Source organism: Protopterus annectens, chromosome 6.part0 (genome assembly GCF_019279795.1).
Source record: "Protopterus annectens isolate FY-2018-M chromosome 6.part0, PAN1.0, whole genome shotgun sequence".
NCBI classification, from domain to species: Eukaryota; Metazoa; Chordata; order Ceratodontiformes; family Protopteridae; genus Protopterus; species Protopterus annectens.
Window position 1 is genome coordinate 481026590 of NC_056737.1, and position 20957 is coordinate 481047546.

Below are 20957 nucleotides of genomic sequence, written 5' to 3' on the forward strand. Positions count from 1 at the left end.
TGTAAAGGGTTACCAAATGTATAAAGCTGTGTTGTAAGTCAGCGAGAGTGACTCAGTAAATTGCAGATTTGCTCATAGAAAATGGTAAGGGTGTGAGTCTTCTTCCCCATTCAGTATTTTGTGTGCCTGTACTGATGGTGCTCTACACTTTGAGCGAGGAGCTACTCTCCTTTGGTGCTGTCCTTGAAGGAGACATTAAACTGTAATTCAATCTTCTGAGCTGAAGGAGTTTGGGAGGATGTTAAATATCTCTATGATAATTGTGAGTGAAGAACAGAATTACAAAATTAAAATGAAGAACTCACAACCTGAAAATAAAATGATCACAGTAATATTACTTTCATGATAGTTTTTCCACCTGCAATCCTACAAATGCATCACATTAACCAAAGTACTGTGTCCAGCCACTGAAAGTCTGTCATTCTCCAGAACACCTTATTTATACATATTTTATAATTTAGCTCAGTATGATTTGAGTGAAAAGTGCATCTTGCAGTTTATACAAGATATTTAATCTGTCTAGGTATGAGAGTGTCTTATTTTACTGTCCTCATAAAACCCCCAGGAAATACATTTTGGTAGGCCAGAAGCCATGTACCCATTATTTTACTCTTGCTGAGCATCCTACCAAAATGTGTGTGTGTGTGTGTGTGTGTGTGTGTGTGTGTGTGTAAACACAGTTTATAAGGAGTTGCTCCCAGGTTTCATCATATCTTATCAACGTTATTGTCATGAAAATGATTGCCCTGATGTAAGGTTTTTTTAAAACAAGTAACAGAATTTTTGCCACAAATTTAGGATAATAAAGTTCAATGAATGTACCTTCCTTTGTGTTTCAATGATAACCTTCAAGCAAAATCTATTCAGGAAAGAAATTAAATTTCATAGTGGTTGTAATTGTAGAGGGGTAAAGCCCTAACTATGACCCAAATTACCTGACGCTGATTAGTGGCTTGGTTGCTGGAACAGTGAGGTTGGAAGTAAGCAGCTTACACAAGCTTACCCGTCTTGGAGGGAGGGAAAAGAAGGTTCTAATCAGTCAGTTATTTGAGCACAAATAGAGGATTGCTTGCTTGCTTGCTTGTTCACAGTGTCTTTACTTACAGGGCATTTTTTTTTTGCATGTAGCAAGCCTGTTCTTAGTCTAAGGTCACTGCACCTAAAATAGAGAGTGACCACAGACGAGCAGTGTATTGCCTGTCTCACTCTTTGTTAGGAGAGCACAAGCCTCGGACAACCCAAAACGTGCTAGTATGGGAATATTATAAACAGTACTGCTCTCTAACAATGAGAGAACAAGGAAACACAGGCACTTGCCAACTTGAGACTGTATACTCAAGCGTGCATTGATTAATCTGTCATGCATTTTACTATTGTAAGTGATTATGCAAGCAAGAGACTATAAGGCATATTGTTCCTAAATTTTCTCAGTTTACCATTTCTTCAGCAACTACAGTCTTTTCATTTGTTTTACTATAGGAATACCTGTCTTTTCTACTTGCTGTGATGGTGATGTGTTATAACTGACAAAATCCCATATATTTCCACTGTGGCTTCATGGAATCCTAAGCTACTTTAATTTGGGTTAGATAAAAAGATTGCCTTGATACCGGATTCAGTTTGCTTTTATGCAGAATACTAAAAAACATACTTGTGAAGGGTACACATCTCCTAAATAGAGTAGCATAGGTGTTATGAACATCTTTACTGATAATTCGTTTTTGTCTTTAGTTAAGTAAGATCAAAACTAGTACAACACCTTTATTTCTAGTTCAGTTTTCACCATCCAGTTATAGTGAAGATTCAGCTGCACATTAAAATTATTTATGATTTTTAGCAATTTAACTCTTTCAAAGTTTACACATTTCTCATATTTGTGGATTAGTGGTAAAGTTTTAATTGCATCCTTGGTAATTTTTCATACTGAGCCAAAATTCAGATTGTTTTATGAATATCATATTTTTTTAAGTCAATAACCAGACTGTTTGCACAGGGAAATGTCTTATTATTGCAGCCTTGCATATTTGGATGCCTCTGGTGTTGATATTGTATAATCTGCAGCTGTTTGGGTTTCAAGTAAATGGAAGGGACTATGCTGCTTAATAGGCATCCTTTTAATGCCAGTAGTATACATGTTTATTTGAGGTCTCACTAGAGACTTAAATTAACTTACCAATCAATTCTACACACTTTACAAGGAGTACGTACATTTCATAATTTTATTTATTGAATTATTTTCCTTTGATAACTGGGTTCCTCAGCTGGACTAGCTCAGTTTTTGGGGTTTAGCATGTCGTTATGCATTGCTAAATGCATACATAATACTAAAAACAGATGATAGTGTGCGTAGAAAGGTGAGTGAAATGACAGTGCATTAGTGAATTGAGGTATAATAGAAATTGCCACCAAGTAAAGACTAATGCATGAGTACCTAAAGAAAAAAAAATAACTGCAGTACAAAGGAATATCGTATAATCATTGTTATCCACAATCCATGATATATCGCAACTGCAGACAGGAAGATACAAAAAGAGATTAAATAAAAACGTCTAGAAGCACAAGTATTTGTAAAACGAGCTGGTAAAGTTCATTGATCTTGTTGGCCATTATGTAGTAAACAATACTTGAGGACACATTGTTCCTGATTGTACATTCCACTCAGTGACAAGTTGTAGTGCTTCTCATCAAGCCAACCATCTTACATAAAATAGAAGTATGAATACCCATGAAACATTCTTTGTAAATTGACCGTGAGCAACTTTTTAATCAAGTTATGTGAAAAAGGCAAGGTAAGTGGGGCAAGCAGTTTATATAACTTGACATAATTAATAATTTTTTAAACAAGAAACGTCTTTATTACATTATCATGTATGACATAGGCAGTCTTACATTTATATAAATGAAAATAAACCATAGCAACACAATCTCAGTTGCAAACATTATACATCACAAACCATGCTGACACAACTGTTGCTGTAAACATTATACATCACTTATATCCAGTCATTGCATAGCTCTCAACCTTCCAGAGGAACACTAGCCTTCATAATGTGGAACAAATGAGCAAAATGTGGAACACATACTAACGCCGTACTAACAACTTCAACTAGGAAGGCCATAGGATAGTTAAAATATGTTGGTTTTACTTATAAAAAAGATATTCTAATGAATTAATATGATTCATTTCTATTTAATATGGATATCAGTTATAAACTTCCTAACACTGAATGTGCGGCAGACTGTTTCAGTGTGGAACTTTGAGGAACATGAACTTTTTTAGACTCCAAATGAGGTGCATTCCTTCTAATGAGATACATTTGAGAGGTATGAGTTATTGTCAGTCAAACATTAAATTGCTCATTCAAATCCTGCTTTTTTTAAACCTTGTTCCTCTTCTGCTTGTATTGATCCCACAGTCCCCATTTCTTCCTATGTAATTTGCTCCTACCCCTTTCTAAAGATCCCAATTCCAGTTGTTCTATCTATGTTACTACCTTTGCTACTTCTAATAAACTTATTTTCTAGTAATTGCTCTTTTGGCAGCCATAATAATAATAATTAAACTCGGCAAGGCCTTACGATGTCTAGGCAATTCCAATTCTGTAACATAGCTCAAAGAAACCATTAACTTAGTTACACCAATTTGCTCACCCTGTGACTCTGACACATCAGTCTGCATGGAATCTTTAATGTCTGCCATCTCATTACACTTCCAGAAAATTTGTTCCCAGTTACCTCTTTCTTCCCCATCACACTTTCAACATTTGCTGGCTACCCGAGGAAAATTCTTTGGAGTCTACTTGGGGTATAAAATACTTATGTAAACACTTCCAATCAAAGATCCTAAATCTTCTAGACTTTGTTGCATATTTGGGAGACATACATATATCCCTCATTGTTTCATTGTGAATTGCTTATTCAGTCTCTCTCCCCAATCCTTTCTAACCTCCTCTGATTGATTCTTATAGTTATGCAATATTTTATATGCTCTACTAATTATTACTTTCATAATGGCAACTTCTATTCTAGATTATACTAAAAACTCTACCAGTGCTGGTCTTTCATTTAGGATCCCCCCATTTCTTTCTCTTTGTCTGTACTCTGATATTAATCCTTGATAGGGTGTAGGCAGTTTCTAACCTGCAGTCCAAATAAGTTCTTTGGCTCTTCCAATTCTGTTACCTTTCCCTCTCTAGTTATTTGCTCCGAGTACCTTGGGTCCTTTGCCAGTTTCCTTCGGTAAATTCTGGTTCCCTCTTGCCAATTGTCTGTATCCCTAATCGCAGCCATCCCTATCAGCTGAATCTCCTTTCTCCATTCCTGTGTTGGCTTAGTTCTTAGAATACTTTCTGCTACCTTATGACTATAATATTCTGTATGGTTATAGTTATTCTCCTTAAATGTCTGCATCCGAAATCCCAGTCTCTCCTGGTTTCTTGAGCTTCCCCCGTTTCATTGTTTCTTTCTACTTTGAAATATAGTTTTATGCTTGTGCTATGTATAGGAGCCTTCACTGTGTTCCTCTGACATACCTCTTCAAATTAGGTAATACCAGTCCGCCTTGTTCTATTGGAAAAAGAAGCTAATCCCACTTGACTCTTGCCATCTTCCCCACCCAGATAAAATCCTTCTGCTCTTTATTAATTGCTATCCACAACTTCTGCTCTGGTTAATAAAAATATGCCTGACCTGTGTATAACATTAAAGGGGCTAAAAACATTTTAACTGCTTGAATCCATATCCGTATAATAGAGCTTCAATTTTCTCAGTTTTTGTATTTTTGTTTAGTCTCGTCCCACATATCCTTAGCTGCCACACTGGAATAATTTTTAATCCATATTTATAAAACTTAATTTTATAATGTCCCCATAAGTATGGATATTGCTGAACCAATTTGTATGTAGGTACATAATTTACTTCTACTGCTTTTGTTTTAGCTTCATTAATTTTGTATTCTGAAGAGATATGAAATTGTCTCAATATGTTCCATAACACTGTAATATCCCTTTTTGGTTTTGTCAGATATAAAATAATGTCATCTGCAAGTAAAGACGGTTTTTCTTCACTACCATACCAATTATATCCTTGAATTTCCGAGTCCTTATTTTCTTTGCCAGTGGTTCTAAATATAATGCAAATAACGAAGGGGAGAGATGACACCCCCTGCCTAGTTCCTCTGCTCAAGCAGAGATCATCAGAGAGGACCCCACCCACTTCAAATTTTACATCTGATCCCTCAAATGTCCTCCTAATCAACCTTAGTATTTTATCAGGGAATGCAAACGCTTCCATTGCTCTGTTCATAAAGTCCCCATCTCTGCATCAAGACCACCAAGAACTGTGGTATTTTCTTATGTCCTGCTTTCCTCTGGATAATCAGTGCTCTATTAATGTTATCAAATGTTTGCCTCCCCTCCACAAAAAAAAATGATCCATGTCTATCAATTTTAGCATCACTGTTGCCATTCTTTCAGCTATTATAAACATAAACACTTTATAATCATAGTTTAGTATTGAAATGGGCCTGTATGAAGATGGATCTGATGGATCTTTACCATATTTAGGTATTACAGTTACCACAGCTTTCTTCCAGGATGTTGGTACTTCTCCTCTTAAAGTACTGTTAAACAAAACCTTCCAGATCTTTATCACTTTTCTCTCCTAGCTTCCAAACTTCTAAAGGAATACCGTCTACTCCTGGGGACTTTCTTGTAGATTGGTTATACATCACCATTTTTATCTCATCTCCTCCTATCCTGTTAGTAATTGAGCCTCCTCTACCTCTAACCTTGGCATATTTAATTCTTCCATAAACATTTCTGTGTGTACCTTTTCTTGATTTCCATATGTCTCTGCTTTATACAGACTTTTGTAGAATTTCTGAAATATTTCTAATACTTCTTCAGGATTCCTTGTTATCTTCCTTGTCATAGGCTCCCTAAGCTTGGCGACAGCTCCTTCTGTTTTCTATTGCCTGAGTTGTCATGCTAAATGTTTTTGCCCTCTAGAGTTATCAAAAAAACAGTTGCTTAACAGCAATCTTTCTAAACTTGTGCATATTATTGAGATAATCCCTTATTTTCTGTTTAACATTCTGCAGTTACTCCTCTTCTTGTTCTGTGAAATTCCCAACTATATCTCCCTTTCTTTTATTTCCACCCTATTTTAAACTCCACTTTAATTTTATCCCACTCCCTAGCTATATTTTCAGAAGACATTTCTGTCTTCTCTAATAGCTCCTGAATTATTTCCACTGCCCATTCCTTAAATTCCTCTCTTTTCAAGACATAGATGGGAAAGTACCAGTGTCTCATTTTTATTTAATTACCCTGTGTTTTTATTTTAGTTATTATTGGCACATGATCTGATATAGTTATTGGGTGCATACAAAACCTTCAATTAAATGCACATGTTCCTGTGAAATTGTAAATTCTGTCTAGCATAGCCTGGATTTTGTATCTTGGGGAATAATATGTAAATTCAGTCCAAACTTCTTGTACTGAATTCACATCTTCATGCTAAATATTTTCATAAATTTCTTTAAAAATCTTCCCTCCTTTGTTATATTTCCCTTCTGGTCCCCCCAGACATATCTTCATTGTTGAAAATCAAATTCCAGTCCCCACCTATAAGTAATATTCCTTGCTGAAAGCTGATTATTTCTCCCAGAATTTTCTTAAGCTCCATTACAGCAGTTTTTGGTGGAATTTAATTACATGCCAGTGTAATAATCCTCCCTTGACAGTAGCCCTTTAGTACTACAAATCCACCATTATTGTCATTTTTTATCCTCTTCGATTACTATTGGTGCTCGTCTTGCAATTAATATAAGTACTCTCTTCCTTTGCCCCAGGTATTCCACTGAATAACCATCCTGCAAAACCTTTATCAAATTCACATGTTCAGTTTTTTCCAAGTGTGTCTCCAGTAGCATAGCTATTTGCACTCTACATTTTTAATATAGTTCACTACTCTTTTTTTTTTTTTTTCCAATTATCTGCGAGACCATTAACATTTAGAGACATCACAGAAAGCAACATATTCTTGAGAAATTTTTATACCCACCTTTTATGTATAAGAGTTATTTTGTTAAATGTCTGGTTCCAGCTTTTGTGTTACTATACTATATTACAAATAATTGTTGGAAAAAGTACTTTTTCAGTGTATCTTAAATTTTACTTTACCTCCCTGATGGTAAATGAACGTATCTAGGTAGGCCACACCTTCATAGCTGTGAGTAAAAGTGAATTTGAGATATTCATTACTATGATTAAGAAATTGAATGAAGGACTGGAGTGTTTCCATATCGCCTTCCCATAATATATACATATCTGGAATAATATTTGATATATTTGAAGTATGTACTAGGAAATAATTAAGTATCTTCCCAATCAAGCATAACTAGGTTGGCATATATGGGGGCACAAGCTGCCCCCATAGCAACCCCCCTAGTCTGCTTGAAATACTCTCCTTCAAAGAATATGTAGTTGTTATCTAGTTCTAAGGACATGAAGTCAAATATTAGACAAATTTCATCCCAATTAAAGTTAGAATATTTGACAACACTGTTATTGAATGCTTCTAGTCCTTCATGTTTCTGGCTGCATGAAAAGAGGTCTACAACATCAATGGTGACAAAAATGATACCTTGTTTCCATGCATCAGTAGGAAATTTACTTAGGAACTCCCAAGAATCTTTTACCATATGAGGTATAACACTGTATATGTATTTTAACTTAATATCAATACATTTACCCAATGGAAATGTTTTAGATTTACTACCTAATACTATAGGTCTAAAAGGAGGGTTAGAGGTGTCCTTATGTACTTTAGGTATGCCCACCAAAGTAGCTAATTTAGGATGTTTAACCATGAAGTAGTTGTATAAATCATTAGTGACTCTTCCTTCAATTAAGTATTCTTCCAAATATGAATCAATTCTTTGGTAGGCTATATTAATCTCATTGAGTGATTTAGTTTCATAATTTCCAGAATAATATAAAATATCATATATCTTTGTTGTATATTCAGTGCTATCATATATGACCACCCCTCCCCCTTTATCAGGCTTCATCACCCTGATGTTATTGTCCCTTTGTAAATTTCTTAATATTGTCTCTTCCTCCTTAGTTAAGTTACTAGTATATGTAATTTCTCTGAACTTATACATTTGATAAATTCTCTAGTCACTATTTTATCATAAATATCTACTGTGGGATGACTAGGTGGAATATAAGTAATAGCTTTTTTTAACATGTCCACAGAGTTTTTGTTCCTATGGCTATAAGTCTCAGGTTTGTCCCCAAATAATATAGCTAAATTAACTTTCCTAATATATTTTTTGAATTCACATAAGCAATCAACAAGATTGAATTTAGGATTGGGTATGCATTTCATACCCTTAGTTAACAAATCAGAATGTGAATGACAGATGGTGGTGTTAGAGTAGTTATAAATACTAAAATTCTATGTGTATATATTGTCTATAATTGCAATATCATCAGTCCTAAAACCAACTTCTGGTGATTTAGTTACTACTTGTTCTTCCACCAATACTTCTGATTGTTCCTCATATTGGAATGGTAATAATGTTGCTGCATTCTGTTCTGGAAAGGCTGTCCCTGTACTAGATTGTCCTGAAAATTTTGTTCTCTATAGTAGCGTGGTCTATCCTGAATATCTCTTTCTCCCCGTCATCGATTATAGTTTTTATTATCATATTTACTTTTTTTTTCCCTTAGGCCAAATATAAGCCATATCCTTCTTATAATGCTCAACATCTCTTTGTATCTTTTTAAACTTTCTATCTTGAATATTATGAATCCATCTATCTGCTAACTGGAATTGTTTGATGTACAATTTTTCCCATTCAGAAAATAATAGGTCATTAATTATCTTAGTGTTCAAATTATCGGCTTCCTGTACTAACTTGCATAATTTTTTATCATTGAATTTAATAAGTAACCGCATAAAATTGTAATCACATTCATTAAAAAATGCATTAATCCAATAAAAAAATGAAAGTTTGGTACACCAAGACAATCGAACCTGACCAAAAGTCAAGTAAAAAATCCTTTAATTTGCAAAATCAGTAAGCGCTTTCACGTTTGTGTAAAACATTTCATCAGACTTTCTAAAAACCATTAATGACAAGTCTGCTTAAATAGTGCTTAAAAGCAATCAAACAATTAAAAATCAATTACTTCTTAAAGTGTCTGTGTTGATGTGTACCATTATTGATGAACAATTGTATAAATATCTATTGAAGGAGAAACCTCTTGTACCAACATTTAGAGGGCTACCCAAGGTACATAAAACCTTGGTAAACCCTCCTTTAAGACCTATTATCTCTAGTAAAGGATGGCTCACAGAAGCCATGTCCATTTTTGTGGAGAAACTGTTACGACCTGTAGTAGAGTCCACTGACTCTATTTTGAGAGATACAACATTTTCTAGAGACTCTAGTACAATACATTGAGGATGATTACATGAAGGATGATGATTTTATGGTAACGTTAGATGTTACGTCACTTTTCACCAGTATACCCAATGATATTGGTATTGAATACCTAAGGCTGTTTCTGATACAGAAGGGGTTTACTAATGACAACATTATCAGAATAACAATGTTAATGGATTTAATTTTGAACAATAACATCTTTACATATGACAAGAGATATTTTTTACAGGTGACAGGTGTGGCAATGGGCACACCCTGTGCCAACTCTTATGCCAATTTAGTATTGGCATATTGGGAACATACTTATATCTTAGAGCATATGTTTTTTTCAAAATACATCAAATGCTACTGACGTTTTGTAGATGACGTCTTTCTCATTTGGAGAGGTGACCTTTAACATTGAATGATTTTATTACCTACATTAATGGTACCACGACTTTCCTTGTTTTAATTGGTAAGAACTCACAGATGCAGATTGAATTTCTGGATGTATTATTAAAAAAGTGTAATAACACAATTACTACAGAAGTTTATAGGAAAGATTGTAGAAGGAATACTTTTTTACACCGAGACAGCATGCATCCAACACATATTCACCAAAATATAGTTAAGAGCCAGGCACTTAGAGTTTCTCACATAGTCAGTGATGATAATGTGTTCTCAGAGGCCACCTCAGACATGAAGACAGAATTTGTAGCTAGGGGTTACCATCAGAAGGATTTATATGTATTACGAGATGTAGAATGAAGCACAATAGACCAACCCTTTATTAAGAGAGGTAGACCTACACACATTAGAAAAACACAAAGTTCTATTAGCATTTCGAATAGATTTCTTATTCCATACACAAATAGGAATAAAAAAGTGACAGAATTGATCAAAAGGAATTGGAACATATTATTACTGGATAAAGATGTTGAGAAGATAGCTGGCACTGCTCCTAGTTTTTGTTATAAGAACACCAAATCTTTGAATCAGATTTTATGTTATGAACACAGAAGTCAGAGACCTAAGCCATCCATCAGAAAAGGAACTTTTCCTTGTCATCACTGCAATCAATGTTCTTATATAGCCAGCACTAATTATTTATACATCCAGATACCCACATAAAATATGAGTTTCAATATTATGCAGATTGCAGAACCAGGAATGTTGTTTACCTCGCTACTTGTCAAAAATGTCATAGCTTTTATGTAGGTAAAACAAACAGAACACTATGAGAAAGAATAAGAGAACACATATATGCCATCAATAAAGAAAATGATAATAATGCGATAGCCAAACATGTTATTAATAATGACACTTCACATAATTTTAAATTCTTAGTTTTAGAATTTATTGCCACTACAGTGAGATTAGGTGACACAGGCAATTACACTGAAAAAGAGGAGGGGAAATGGATTATCAGGCTACAAGCTGATAAAGGCCATGGTTTGAATGAAAGGGTTTACTCAATACCATTATTTGTTAAATCTAAACCCATGGGTTGTTTAAAAAACCGCAAACCCATTGGGACTATTTTCATTTCAATACATTTAAGTAAATGGGCATTATCAACTTTCAGTCCATTAATACTTTTAAGTTTTTTACCCAATTAATAAATCATGCTTTTTAAGCTCCCCTCATTATCAATTTCAGGAGACTTAATGTTATGATTAAGCTTCGTACTATCCAAGTTACAGTTTACTGTTAAAAATTGATTAAATTGATTGTCCTTGTTAATAAATCCTCCTCTGTCTGAATTAAAGCCAGTGTGGGTATTGGTAGTAACAGTACCTTTTTATGTTGTGTAGCGCTACCAGTCACAGAAGAATATGTTTTGAGTGGTAGCGTTCTTTTCGGCTTGGCGCCAGTTCGTTTAGCCTCATCTTCCATATCATATATCGAAAAATCAAAGGTAAAATCTGTTAAATTTATCCTAGTACTGTCCAAGGGGTCTGTAATGACCAACACATTGTTGTTTCCTTTGGACTACCCCTGTGACAAGTACCTTGCCCATTAGGTACAATAAAGCTGTCCTTGTTGGCGTCACTCTCCCCAACAGATGTATGGACCTCTCTGTTGTGAGAATTGATTCCCCTTACCATTAAGTTTGCCCCCAATGGCTGTTTGTCACAGTTATTTGTCTTTATTCATGGAACCAATAGTACCCTGAATCTTAGAATGGTCCAGGTCTTCAGGTAAGTGAGCAGATTTCACAACACGGTCATGGTTGTATAACTTGTTGACCATTTCAAATAGTTTACTTATTTCACCTTTAAGCTGCGTAATTTCATCTCATAAGCCGGAAAGGTTATCCTTTTCATCTCCCAATTCCTTAGGTGGTATTGCATCAGTGGTATCCAGAGCTAGAGGAGCAACAACAGAATAGATCCAATTCGGATACAGACGTAAACAGCAAACAGCTCTGGAACCACCAATGAATGCTTAATCACTTGTCAGCAAAGAAACAGATTTATTACAACAAAACTTGTGACAATGTAAAAAATATATCTTAGTATTTACTGAAAACAAGTTAAGCGCTTTCACCCAAAACATTTGGGCTTCATCAGAACAACTCATAATTCAAACCTTCACGAACAAAAGATACTACTAATGCATTATATAGACATATTGAGAAGAAAGGTGATAGTCACCAGTTTAAATTTGCCATTTTGGATACAATTATTGCGGACCCTAGAGGAGATGACAACAAAAGTTTATTGAATTATAAGTAAGTTTGGTGGCAGATTTATTTGGATGCAACTACCCCACCTGGACTTAATGATTATGTCCCAGTTAAACCTATATTGGAAATATTATAATAACAATTGACCATTATTAGGTCATTATAAAGTATAGAATTATGAAAAAGGTTTGTGATGAATATCGAAGGGTGCTCAGGAGACATTAAATTAATTCATACACCAAGTTGATAACTATCACAATTAGTGGAATTAGTTTACACATACATAAACAAGTTTATATATATATACAATTTTTATATATACAAGTTGTATTTTTATAATATTTAATTAGATAGTGTATAAATAGATTTATAGTCCACATCAATTGTATGATATGTTATTTGGGACTACACATTATATATTAATATATTTTATTGTCAGTAGATGTGTTATCTTATTGTATTAAGTATATATATTACTAATACTAATTTTATTAAGCATATTTCCCATGGCTTAATATGTATATTTTTAAAAAATGATTTTATATTTTTTCGTATTCTTGTATGTATTCGGATATTATATATAGATATGAAGTTATATGACAGTATTTATTGAATTAACATGATGAAGCTGTTATGTTTATTACGACTCTAAATAGTAGTATAAAGGACACTGTTCCTTTAAATTTGTTCACGTTTTAAAAACTTTTTGGCACCAAAGAAAGTATTTAAGCTTGAAGGTTTGAATTATGAGTTGTTCTGATGAAGCCCAAATGTTTTGGGTGAAAGCGTTTAACTTGTTTTCAGTAAATACTAAGATATATTTTTTTTCATTGTCACAAGTTTTGTTGTAATAAATCCGTTTCTTTGCTGACAAGTGGTGAAGCATTCATTGGTGGTTCTGGAGCGGTTTACGTTTGTATCCGAATTGGATCTATTCTGAAATTATATGGAAAAAATGTCAAATGCCAGTCCACAATCACTACTATAGTCCACTCCGCAAAAATGAAACCATTCAGAGACCTCGATGTCTAAAAATATAGCTGGAATCGCAAGCCTGAAACCATGCTGTAAATGAAAAAATGACTCCGTTATAACCAATCCAAGATAGTGATAAGCCACATTGGAATACCGTTATTATGCATATCCTGTAACCAATGTTGTCACCTTGTCGAATAAACCCCTTTCCAAACAATATTTCCACTCAAACCGTCAAATATGCAGAATAGTGCATACACTGACCCAATAATTGGAATAATAACGATTCCCAAAATCCGATGAGCTCCACAATAAACGTTCAAGTTCATTAAATGGCTGGTACATCCAGAAAAAGAAATATGTTTGTAAAAGGCAAATCCATACTGGTTCTGGCCCCCAGCCGTATAGTAGTTTGATCAAACCCAAAATGACTCAACAGCAATCTCCTACTGTTTGTATTTGTATATGTGGCACAAGCTATAGGCAACCATATGATTAAACAAAAAGAAAGCCAACCATAAATGGTGGGTAACCACCCATAGTATTGATGTATTAGGTCCAGCCTCCAAAAATAAATCACTTCCAAATAGTTCTACCAACAAGGGAAACCAGTTGTAAAAAATGGTGTGCCCATAGATCCAAAAAGAAAAAAAGAGTTACCAATGTCCTGTAGATTCCTTGATGGCGTGCTATTCCCTTAAATTACTAAAACACTCAAAATAGATTTATATTTTTAGAGAGCAGGATATTTATCATGCTGGTGCAGGCCTCCAACCGTAGTATGCTAGAACAGACACTTAACGGCTTCGGAAATAGTGAAAATAAACCCCTGCTGCTTACCTCAATGAAGCAAGATGACCACAACTTGTTGAATAAACAAAAATAACGGACCAAAGTTGTAGATAACCATAAATAGTAATATTGTATCAAGTCCAATCACAGTAGTTCAGGCCAGCATGACCTGAACATACAGCAGTCCACAGACCCACAGCAAGGAAGAAAACGTGTCACATCAAAAGAGGTACCTGCACATAGGCAATTGCATGGCTCCAAATAACAAAGCTAAAAGAAATAATGAGCCAGCAAACTGTGCGCTGTAAAATATATCAAAATATATTATGTTACAAAAAATAAACAAAAAAGAACAGACTGGTTTCGGCTAGAACATTTTCATAGCCTTCATCGGTGTTAAAGACAAAAACATTAATTTGTTCCTTTTATAAAGTGCTATAAATTTATTACATGCCATGATTGGTTACCTCATAAATATTCATTTAATCTGGGTGGAAAAAGTCCACCCAGTTTAATGATCCATTTTTTTCTCTTTAGTATCCAAGATAGAGTGCCATCCCGCTTTGTTAGATCTGTTGCCCATGATCCTATCAATAATCATAAAGTTGAATGAAGCTGTGGGGTGTTTAATAGTGTGCTTATACAGAGCATTACTAGTTCTCTTATTGTTGATGTCACTTAAATGCTCAGAGATCTGCAATCTAAGTGGCCTTGATGTCTGTCCTACATAAAATGCAGAGCAACTACATGAGGCCAGATAAACCACCCAATCGCTACTGCAATTTGCAAAGAAACTGATGTCAAAGACCACACCACAATTTCTGCTCGAAAATTGTTTGGACCTAATAACCTTGTTACAATGACTGCAGTAACCACAAGGCATGCATCCAATCAATCTATCCCCTAAAAGTGTTGCTTGGGTATTATCTATAGAGACAGACCTGTTTGGACATGTTCTGTATGTGGTCTTTATTACCAGAAGAACAAGAAGCAGAATCTCTTTCTGTTTTATAGTTCACTTTTTGTTGGACAAACTTTTGTATTTCTTCCTTAGCATGTACTTCATCAAAAAAATTATTTTGTTCCTCCAGGGAAAATATTTTGAAGACAGCTGGGTACAGCAGTTTGAATCTCACACCTGATTCTCAACATTCCCTGAATAATGGAATAAATTTACTCCTCTTCTGCCTGGTGTACGACGAGTAGTCATTCTCTAGAAACACTCTGTTGTCTCCCACTTTTAGTATTGGTCCTTCTGCCACAGTTTTGTAAGAAACAACTCCTTCTGCTGGTAAGATTGCATCTAAAAATCTAGGTTGTTTTCTGGCATACACACAATGTACCCTTTCAATTAGCATTTCCTATTGTGGAATACCAGTCCAGTTGCTTATTTGTGCTTTCATAAAATTAATACAGATTGTTCTTTCCAGCTTCTTGGGTACAGCAGAAAATCTCGGGTTTTCCCTACATGCTCTGTCCTCTAATTCTATTATTTTTTAAACATATCTTGTGCAGTTTCATATTCAAATCAAACAGCCAGCACCAAAGTGTATTAAGCACACAAATGTTTAATTTGGTTAACTCGTATCACCAACATCATACCGGTTTTGCCATACCTGCCTTCTTCAGTGATGAACAGCATAGTAAAACCAGCACATAACCATTTATATAGAGAAATCATTCCACCTTTCTGTTAAGTCCCTTTCTATAAACTCCAATACATAATATATTATAAGTGATCATTAAATCCAGGGGAAAAAATCCCCCCCCCCCCACAATTTAATAATCCAGTATTTTTCCTTTTTATTTAGTTTATTACTTCTATGACCCTGAATTTGGTCAATAATAGTAAAATAAAATTTGGCAGTGCTATAGGAAATGCCGTGTCTATATAGGGCATTAATCATTCTTTTGTTACGTATATCGCTTAGATGTTTAGACATGCGAATACAAAGGGGATGAGAGGTTTGTCCTTTGTACAGTTTGCAGAAAATCTGATGTCAAAGACTGTGTTTTTACTGGAGAACTGTTTAGACTTATGCATATGCTTATGCAAGGTACAGTGACCACATAAAAATGAGCCTAAAAATGTATCCCCAGTGTTAGTCATTTGATGACTAGTAGCTCCCCTCGAGCAATCATGTTTAAAATGTGAAAAATAAGATCCCAACGTTTTACCTCTCTGAAACTAGTATTTGCATTTAGGACCAAGGTCCTGATGCAATTCCTTATTGGCCATCAGCATATTCCAGTTTTTAGATATCACGCATTTGGCCATACATATCAAAAGTGTATTAAAACCCCCTGAATATATATAGGCCCTCTCTAACCAATATTGAAGTGCCTGTAAGCCCACCCAGTGGAGGATATTGGTATAAAGAGCCTTTACATCCAGCATACAAAGTAGCCATGTTGATTCCAGTTGTGTATCTGATATGATTTTCAAAAATTGGGTTATGTCCTGTATCCTGGCTCTTATTAGATTCAGCAATGGCTTCAAGTATTGTCAAAAATGCAGATAATGGTTCCGTCAAAGAACCAATACCTGACACAATAGGCCTACCCAGAGATTTATCCAGGCTTTTGTGTATTTTGGGCAGTAAATACAGAATCTGTTTCTGTGGAAAACCAGCAGGTGTTGCATGACTGTATCCTTAATGCCTCCTTCTACTGCCTATTTGAGAAACAAATCAATATCCTTCTTAAAATTGGATGTGGGGTCAATAGGCATATACATATAATGTGAGGGTTAGACAGTTTTCTATTTCCCTCAGCCAGATAACAATATTTTGTTCTGGAGTTTTGCTGTAGACTTAATTTAAGACTATTTTTTGGTACTAGGGATTCATCTCATAGATCTACTGATTTCAGGTTTTTGAAGTCTGCATTTCCCCATCCAATGAATAAATATGTATCAATATTCCAGCAAGCAGTGCTCAAAGATTTACATTTCAAGTTGTGTTAACCTAAAATGCTTGCTCATAATCTTACAGTTGGTGAACAACAGGCCTTGAGTGAATTAGAGTAGCAAGAATATTGTCATATTACTGGCTGACAAGGGTGGGGCAGTGGTCATTATGAATATGGATTATTATCTGGCTGAGGGAAATAGACAACTGTCTAACCCTCAACATTATATGCATATGCCTATTGACCCCACACCCAATTTTAAGAAGGATATTGATTTGTTTCTCAAACAGGCAGTAGAAGAAGGAGTCATTAAGTATACAGTCATGCAACACCTGATGGTGAGTGACCCACAGAAACACATTCTGTATTTACTGCCCAAAATACACAAAAGCCTGGATGAACTTCCAGGTAGGCCTAATGTTTCAGGTATTGGTCTTTGACAGAACCATTATCTGCATTTTTAACACAATACTTGAAGCCATTTTTCAATCTAATAAGAGCCAGGATACAGGACACAACCCAATTTTTGAAAATCATATCAGATACACAACTGGAATCAACATGTATTCTTTGTACGCTGGATGTGAAGGCTCTTTATACCAATATCCCCCACTGGGTGGGCCTACAGTTGCTTCAATATTGGTTAGAGAGGGCCAATATATATCCAACGGGTTTTAATACACTTTTGATATGTATGGCCGAACGTGTTTTATCTAAAAATTTTTTTATTTTCAAGGAGAATGTTACTGGCAGACACAGGGTACAGCAATGGGGGCACCATCCGCCCCCATCTATGCTGACCTGTTTATGGGATATCTTGAAGAACATCTAAATATATAATGATGTCCATAACATCTGCCTGAATGAAATGGATATTTGGAGGAGATATTTAGATGACTGTTGGTTAGTTTGTCGACCGGACAAGCAATACTTGTTGGAGTTTGTACAATACTTAAATGATAACAAGTGGGGAATAGAATTCACATTGAATTGTAATGTCCAACAAATTAACTGTCTGAAAGTTACAATCATAAGGGATCCAGATGACACACTTAGAACGCAGGTGTTTAGAAAGTATCCCCAGTACAACAACCTGTTATATGCTTCTAGTCTACACCCACAACATATCATCTGAAATATACCCAAATCCCAGTTTTTGCACATCAAAAGAATATGTTCAACACAGGAGGATTTTGTTTAATTTCAGCAGGACTTGATTCATAGCATCGAGATTAGGGGGTTATAAACAACAAGATATCCTCTCTGCCAGTAACTGGGCCTCCAAACAAGAGAGAATACAGTTGTTGGAATATAAAAATAAAATACAGGACAACAATTTGGATACTATCAGGTTTGTTACAACTTATGGGTGGAATGTCAATTTGATTAGGGAGGTGGTATCTAAAAAATGGAATATGCTGATGGCCAATGAGGAATTGCATCAGGCCCTTGGTCCTAAATGCAAATACTCATTTTGGAGAGGTAAAACTTTGGGATCTTATTTTTCACATTTTAAACATGATTGCACGAGGGGAGCTACTAGTCATCAAATGACTATCACTAGGGATAAATTGTTAGGCTCATTTTCATGTGGTCACTATACCTTGTGCAACCATATGCATAAGTCTAAATAGTTCTCCAGTAAAAACACTAGTCTTTGACATCAGATTTTTTGCAAACTGTGGAAGCGATTGGGTAGTATATTTGGCTACCTGCACCTGTTCAGCTTTCTACATAGGACAAACGTCTCGCCCCCTTCATATTCGCATGTTTGAACATTTAAGCGATATACATAAAATAATGACTAATGCCCTATATAGACTATGCATTTCCCATAGCACTGCTAAATTTTATTTATTTATTTTACATTTGTTGACCGGGAATGTCTGGCTGAGCCGAAGCCCTTTTTCAGCAGAGGCCCGGGGAAAAAAGCTCCAGTACATACTTAATAACCATATGATGCAAGTTACAGGTTTAAAAAACAAGTGGAGAAAAAGCTTCAGTACATACATAGTAGAATGGTAGATTATCACAAATATTTTTCAAGTGAAGTTACAGCAAATTGGTTTAGAAAAGTCAAAATACAGCAGAAGTGACAATATAGTGGTTCAACAAATAAAGGTAAAATTGCAAAAACAAATACATTTTGTGAACATTTGCAGGAAGAAGTCTATTTGGAGAGGAGTTTAATGAGTGGGAAAGTGTGGAAGGCGAGTCAGACGAGGAGATGGAGAGTTTTCAAGGAGGGTTTGAGCATTGGCAGATCCACTTTTTGGTAAGATGTTTTTTTAGTGCTAGCTTAAACTTTTTGGGATGAGCCTGTGTTCGAATCTCATGAGGTAGCTTGTTCCATTCCATTGAGGGGTGGTAGCTGTATACGTTTTGACCTGCTTTAGATTTGGGCTTATAGATTTTTAGAAGGTCTTTAGAAGAGCTACGGAGGTTTCTTGTGGGAGCATAATGTGAGATGATAGGGTGTAGGGCTGGACAAAAAGATGGCTGATATAGGATTGCATGTATACTTTGCAGCTGAGAGAGAAGGAGGAGTTGAGGCAGTTCTAGCCAGTTTAAGTATTTTAGTGAGAGACAGTGGTGAGATCTGTGGGGTTGTTGGGTTGCAAATCTAGCTATTTTGTGGTATGTAGTCTGAAGTCTAGCAGTAAGTGTGGAGTTTAGATTAGTAAAAATTTGGGAGCAGTATGTTAAGCAGGGAAGAAGATAGGCATGGGTGAGGGCTATTCGTGATTCCTGAGTAAGGAATTTGTTATTTCTGTAAAGCAGTTCTAGCTTCTGGTGGGTTTTCCTGATGCAGTTATTTATGTGGAGATCAAATTTGAGCTGGTCATCACTAGTGATGCCTAGCAGTTTTGAGCTTTATTCGGGTATGATTGGGGTGTTATTGAATGAATGGATGGTAAAGGAGGTCTTAATGTGATTAGGTAGGAAGAGTAGGAGTTTTTTTTTAGGGTTAAGTATGAGTTTGCTATTGGAGTGCCATGTTTCAACAGAGTTTAGTGATGACTGGGTTGCTATTAAGAGTTCTGAGTGAGTTAGTTATAGTTAAAATAGTAGAGTCATCGGCGTATTGTATGATGGAGGAGAGTTAGCAATGTTGGAATAATATTTTACTATTATTGACCTAATTCAGACATAATAAACTTGACTGGCACTCCATTCTAAATAAAAAGGAGAAATACTGGATTATTAAATTGGGGCCGGGGGTCTTTTTTCCTCTGGATTTAATGATCACTTATATTATGTATTGGAGTTTATAAGAAGTGACTTAACAGGAAGGTGGAATGGTTTCTCTATATAAATGGTTATGTGCTGGTTTTACTGCTATGTTGTTCATCACTGAAGAAGACAGGTATGCCGAAACCGGTATGATGTTGGTGATGTGAGTTAACCAAATTAAACATCTGTGTGCTTAATACACTTTGGTGCTGGCCGTTTGATTTGAATACTTGTGTCTTTGGCCGTTTGCACCTGCCGTACTTGCGAGTGGAATTTTGTGTTATCTGCAGTTTCATATTCAGCCAGCCTTTTCTTCATTTTGACCTCTGAGTTTTGCAGTTTTATCACCTTAGCTGAATATCTATTTAAAACTTCTTCCACTTTTTATATCCTTATATTGTTTGAGTTGATATATTTCATCAGTGTTTCATTTGTTTTAGTCCGGTCTCTGTGCAGTTGTCTTATACTTTCCTCTAGTTTACTGGAAGTCATGTTTGGAGCTTGCACTGCTTTTCTGCTGAACAACTGCAGTACTTTTCCCAATATGTATTTTTTCATTGGCTTTTGTAGCTGATTTTCCTTCAGGTCTTCTGTATTTTTTCCCGGTATCCAGAGAGTGCACTTACTGGTCACTTACTGAAATTTACCCAGAAATCTAGGTCCACTGGCTTTCTCTGCTGGGTTTCTGTTTTTACACTGGAAGCACTAGAATTAAGCCATCTTGGATGTTCTTTGACATAATTAATATTGATAAATGCTTTAGCTGTGCCCATACTCTGTGATTTGCCTTGAAAATACTATAATATTCTTCTATGAATATCAGTAGAGTAAATAGTTAAGAAATATTTATGCTCTTTATATCAAAGTTGTGATATTTGTAAAACTTTTTGTCCATATGATTAATCAGCAATTGTTTAT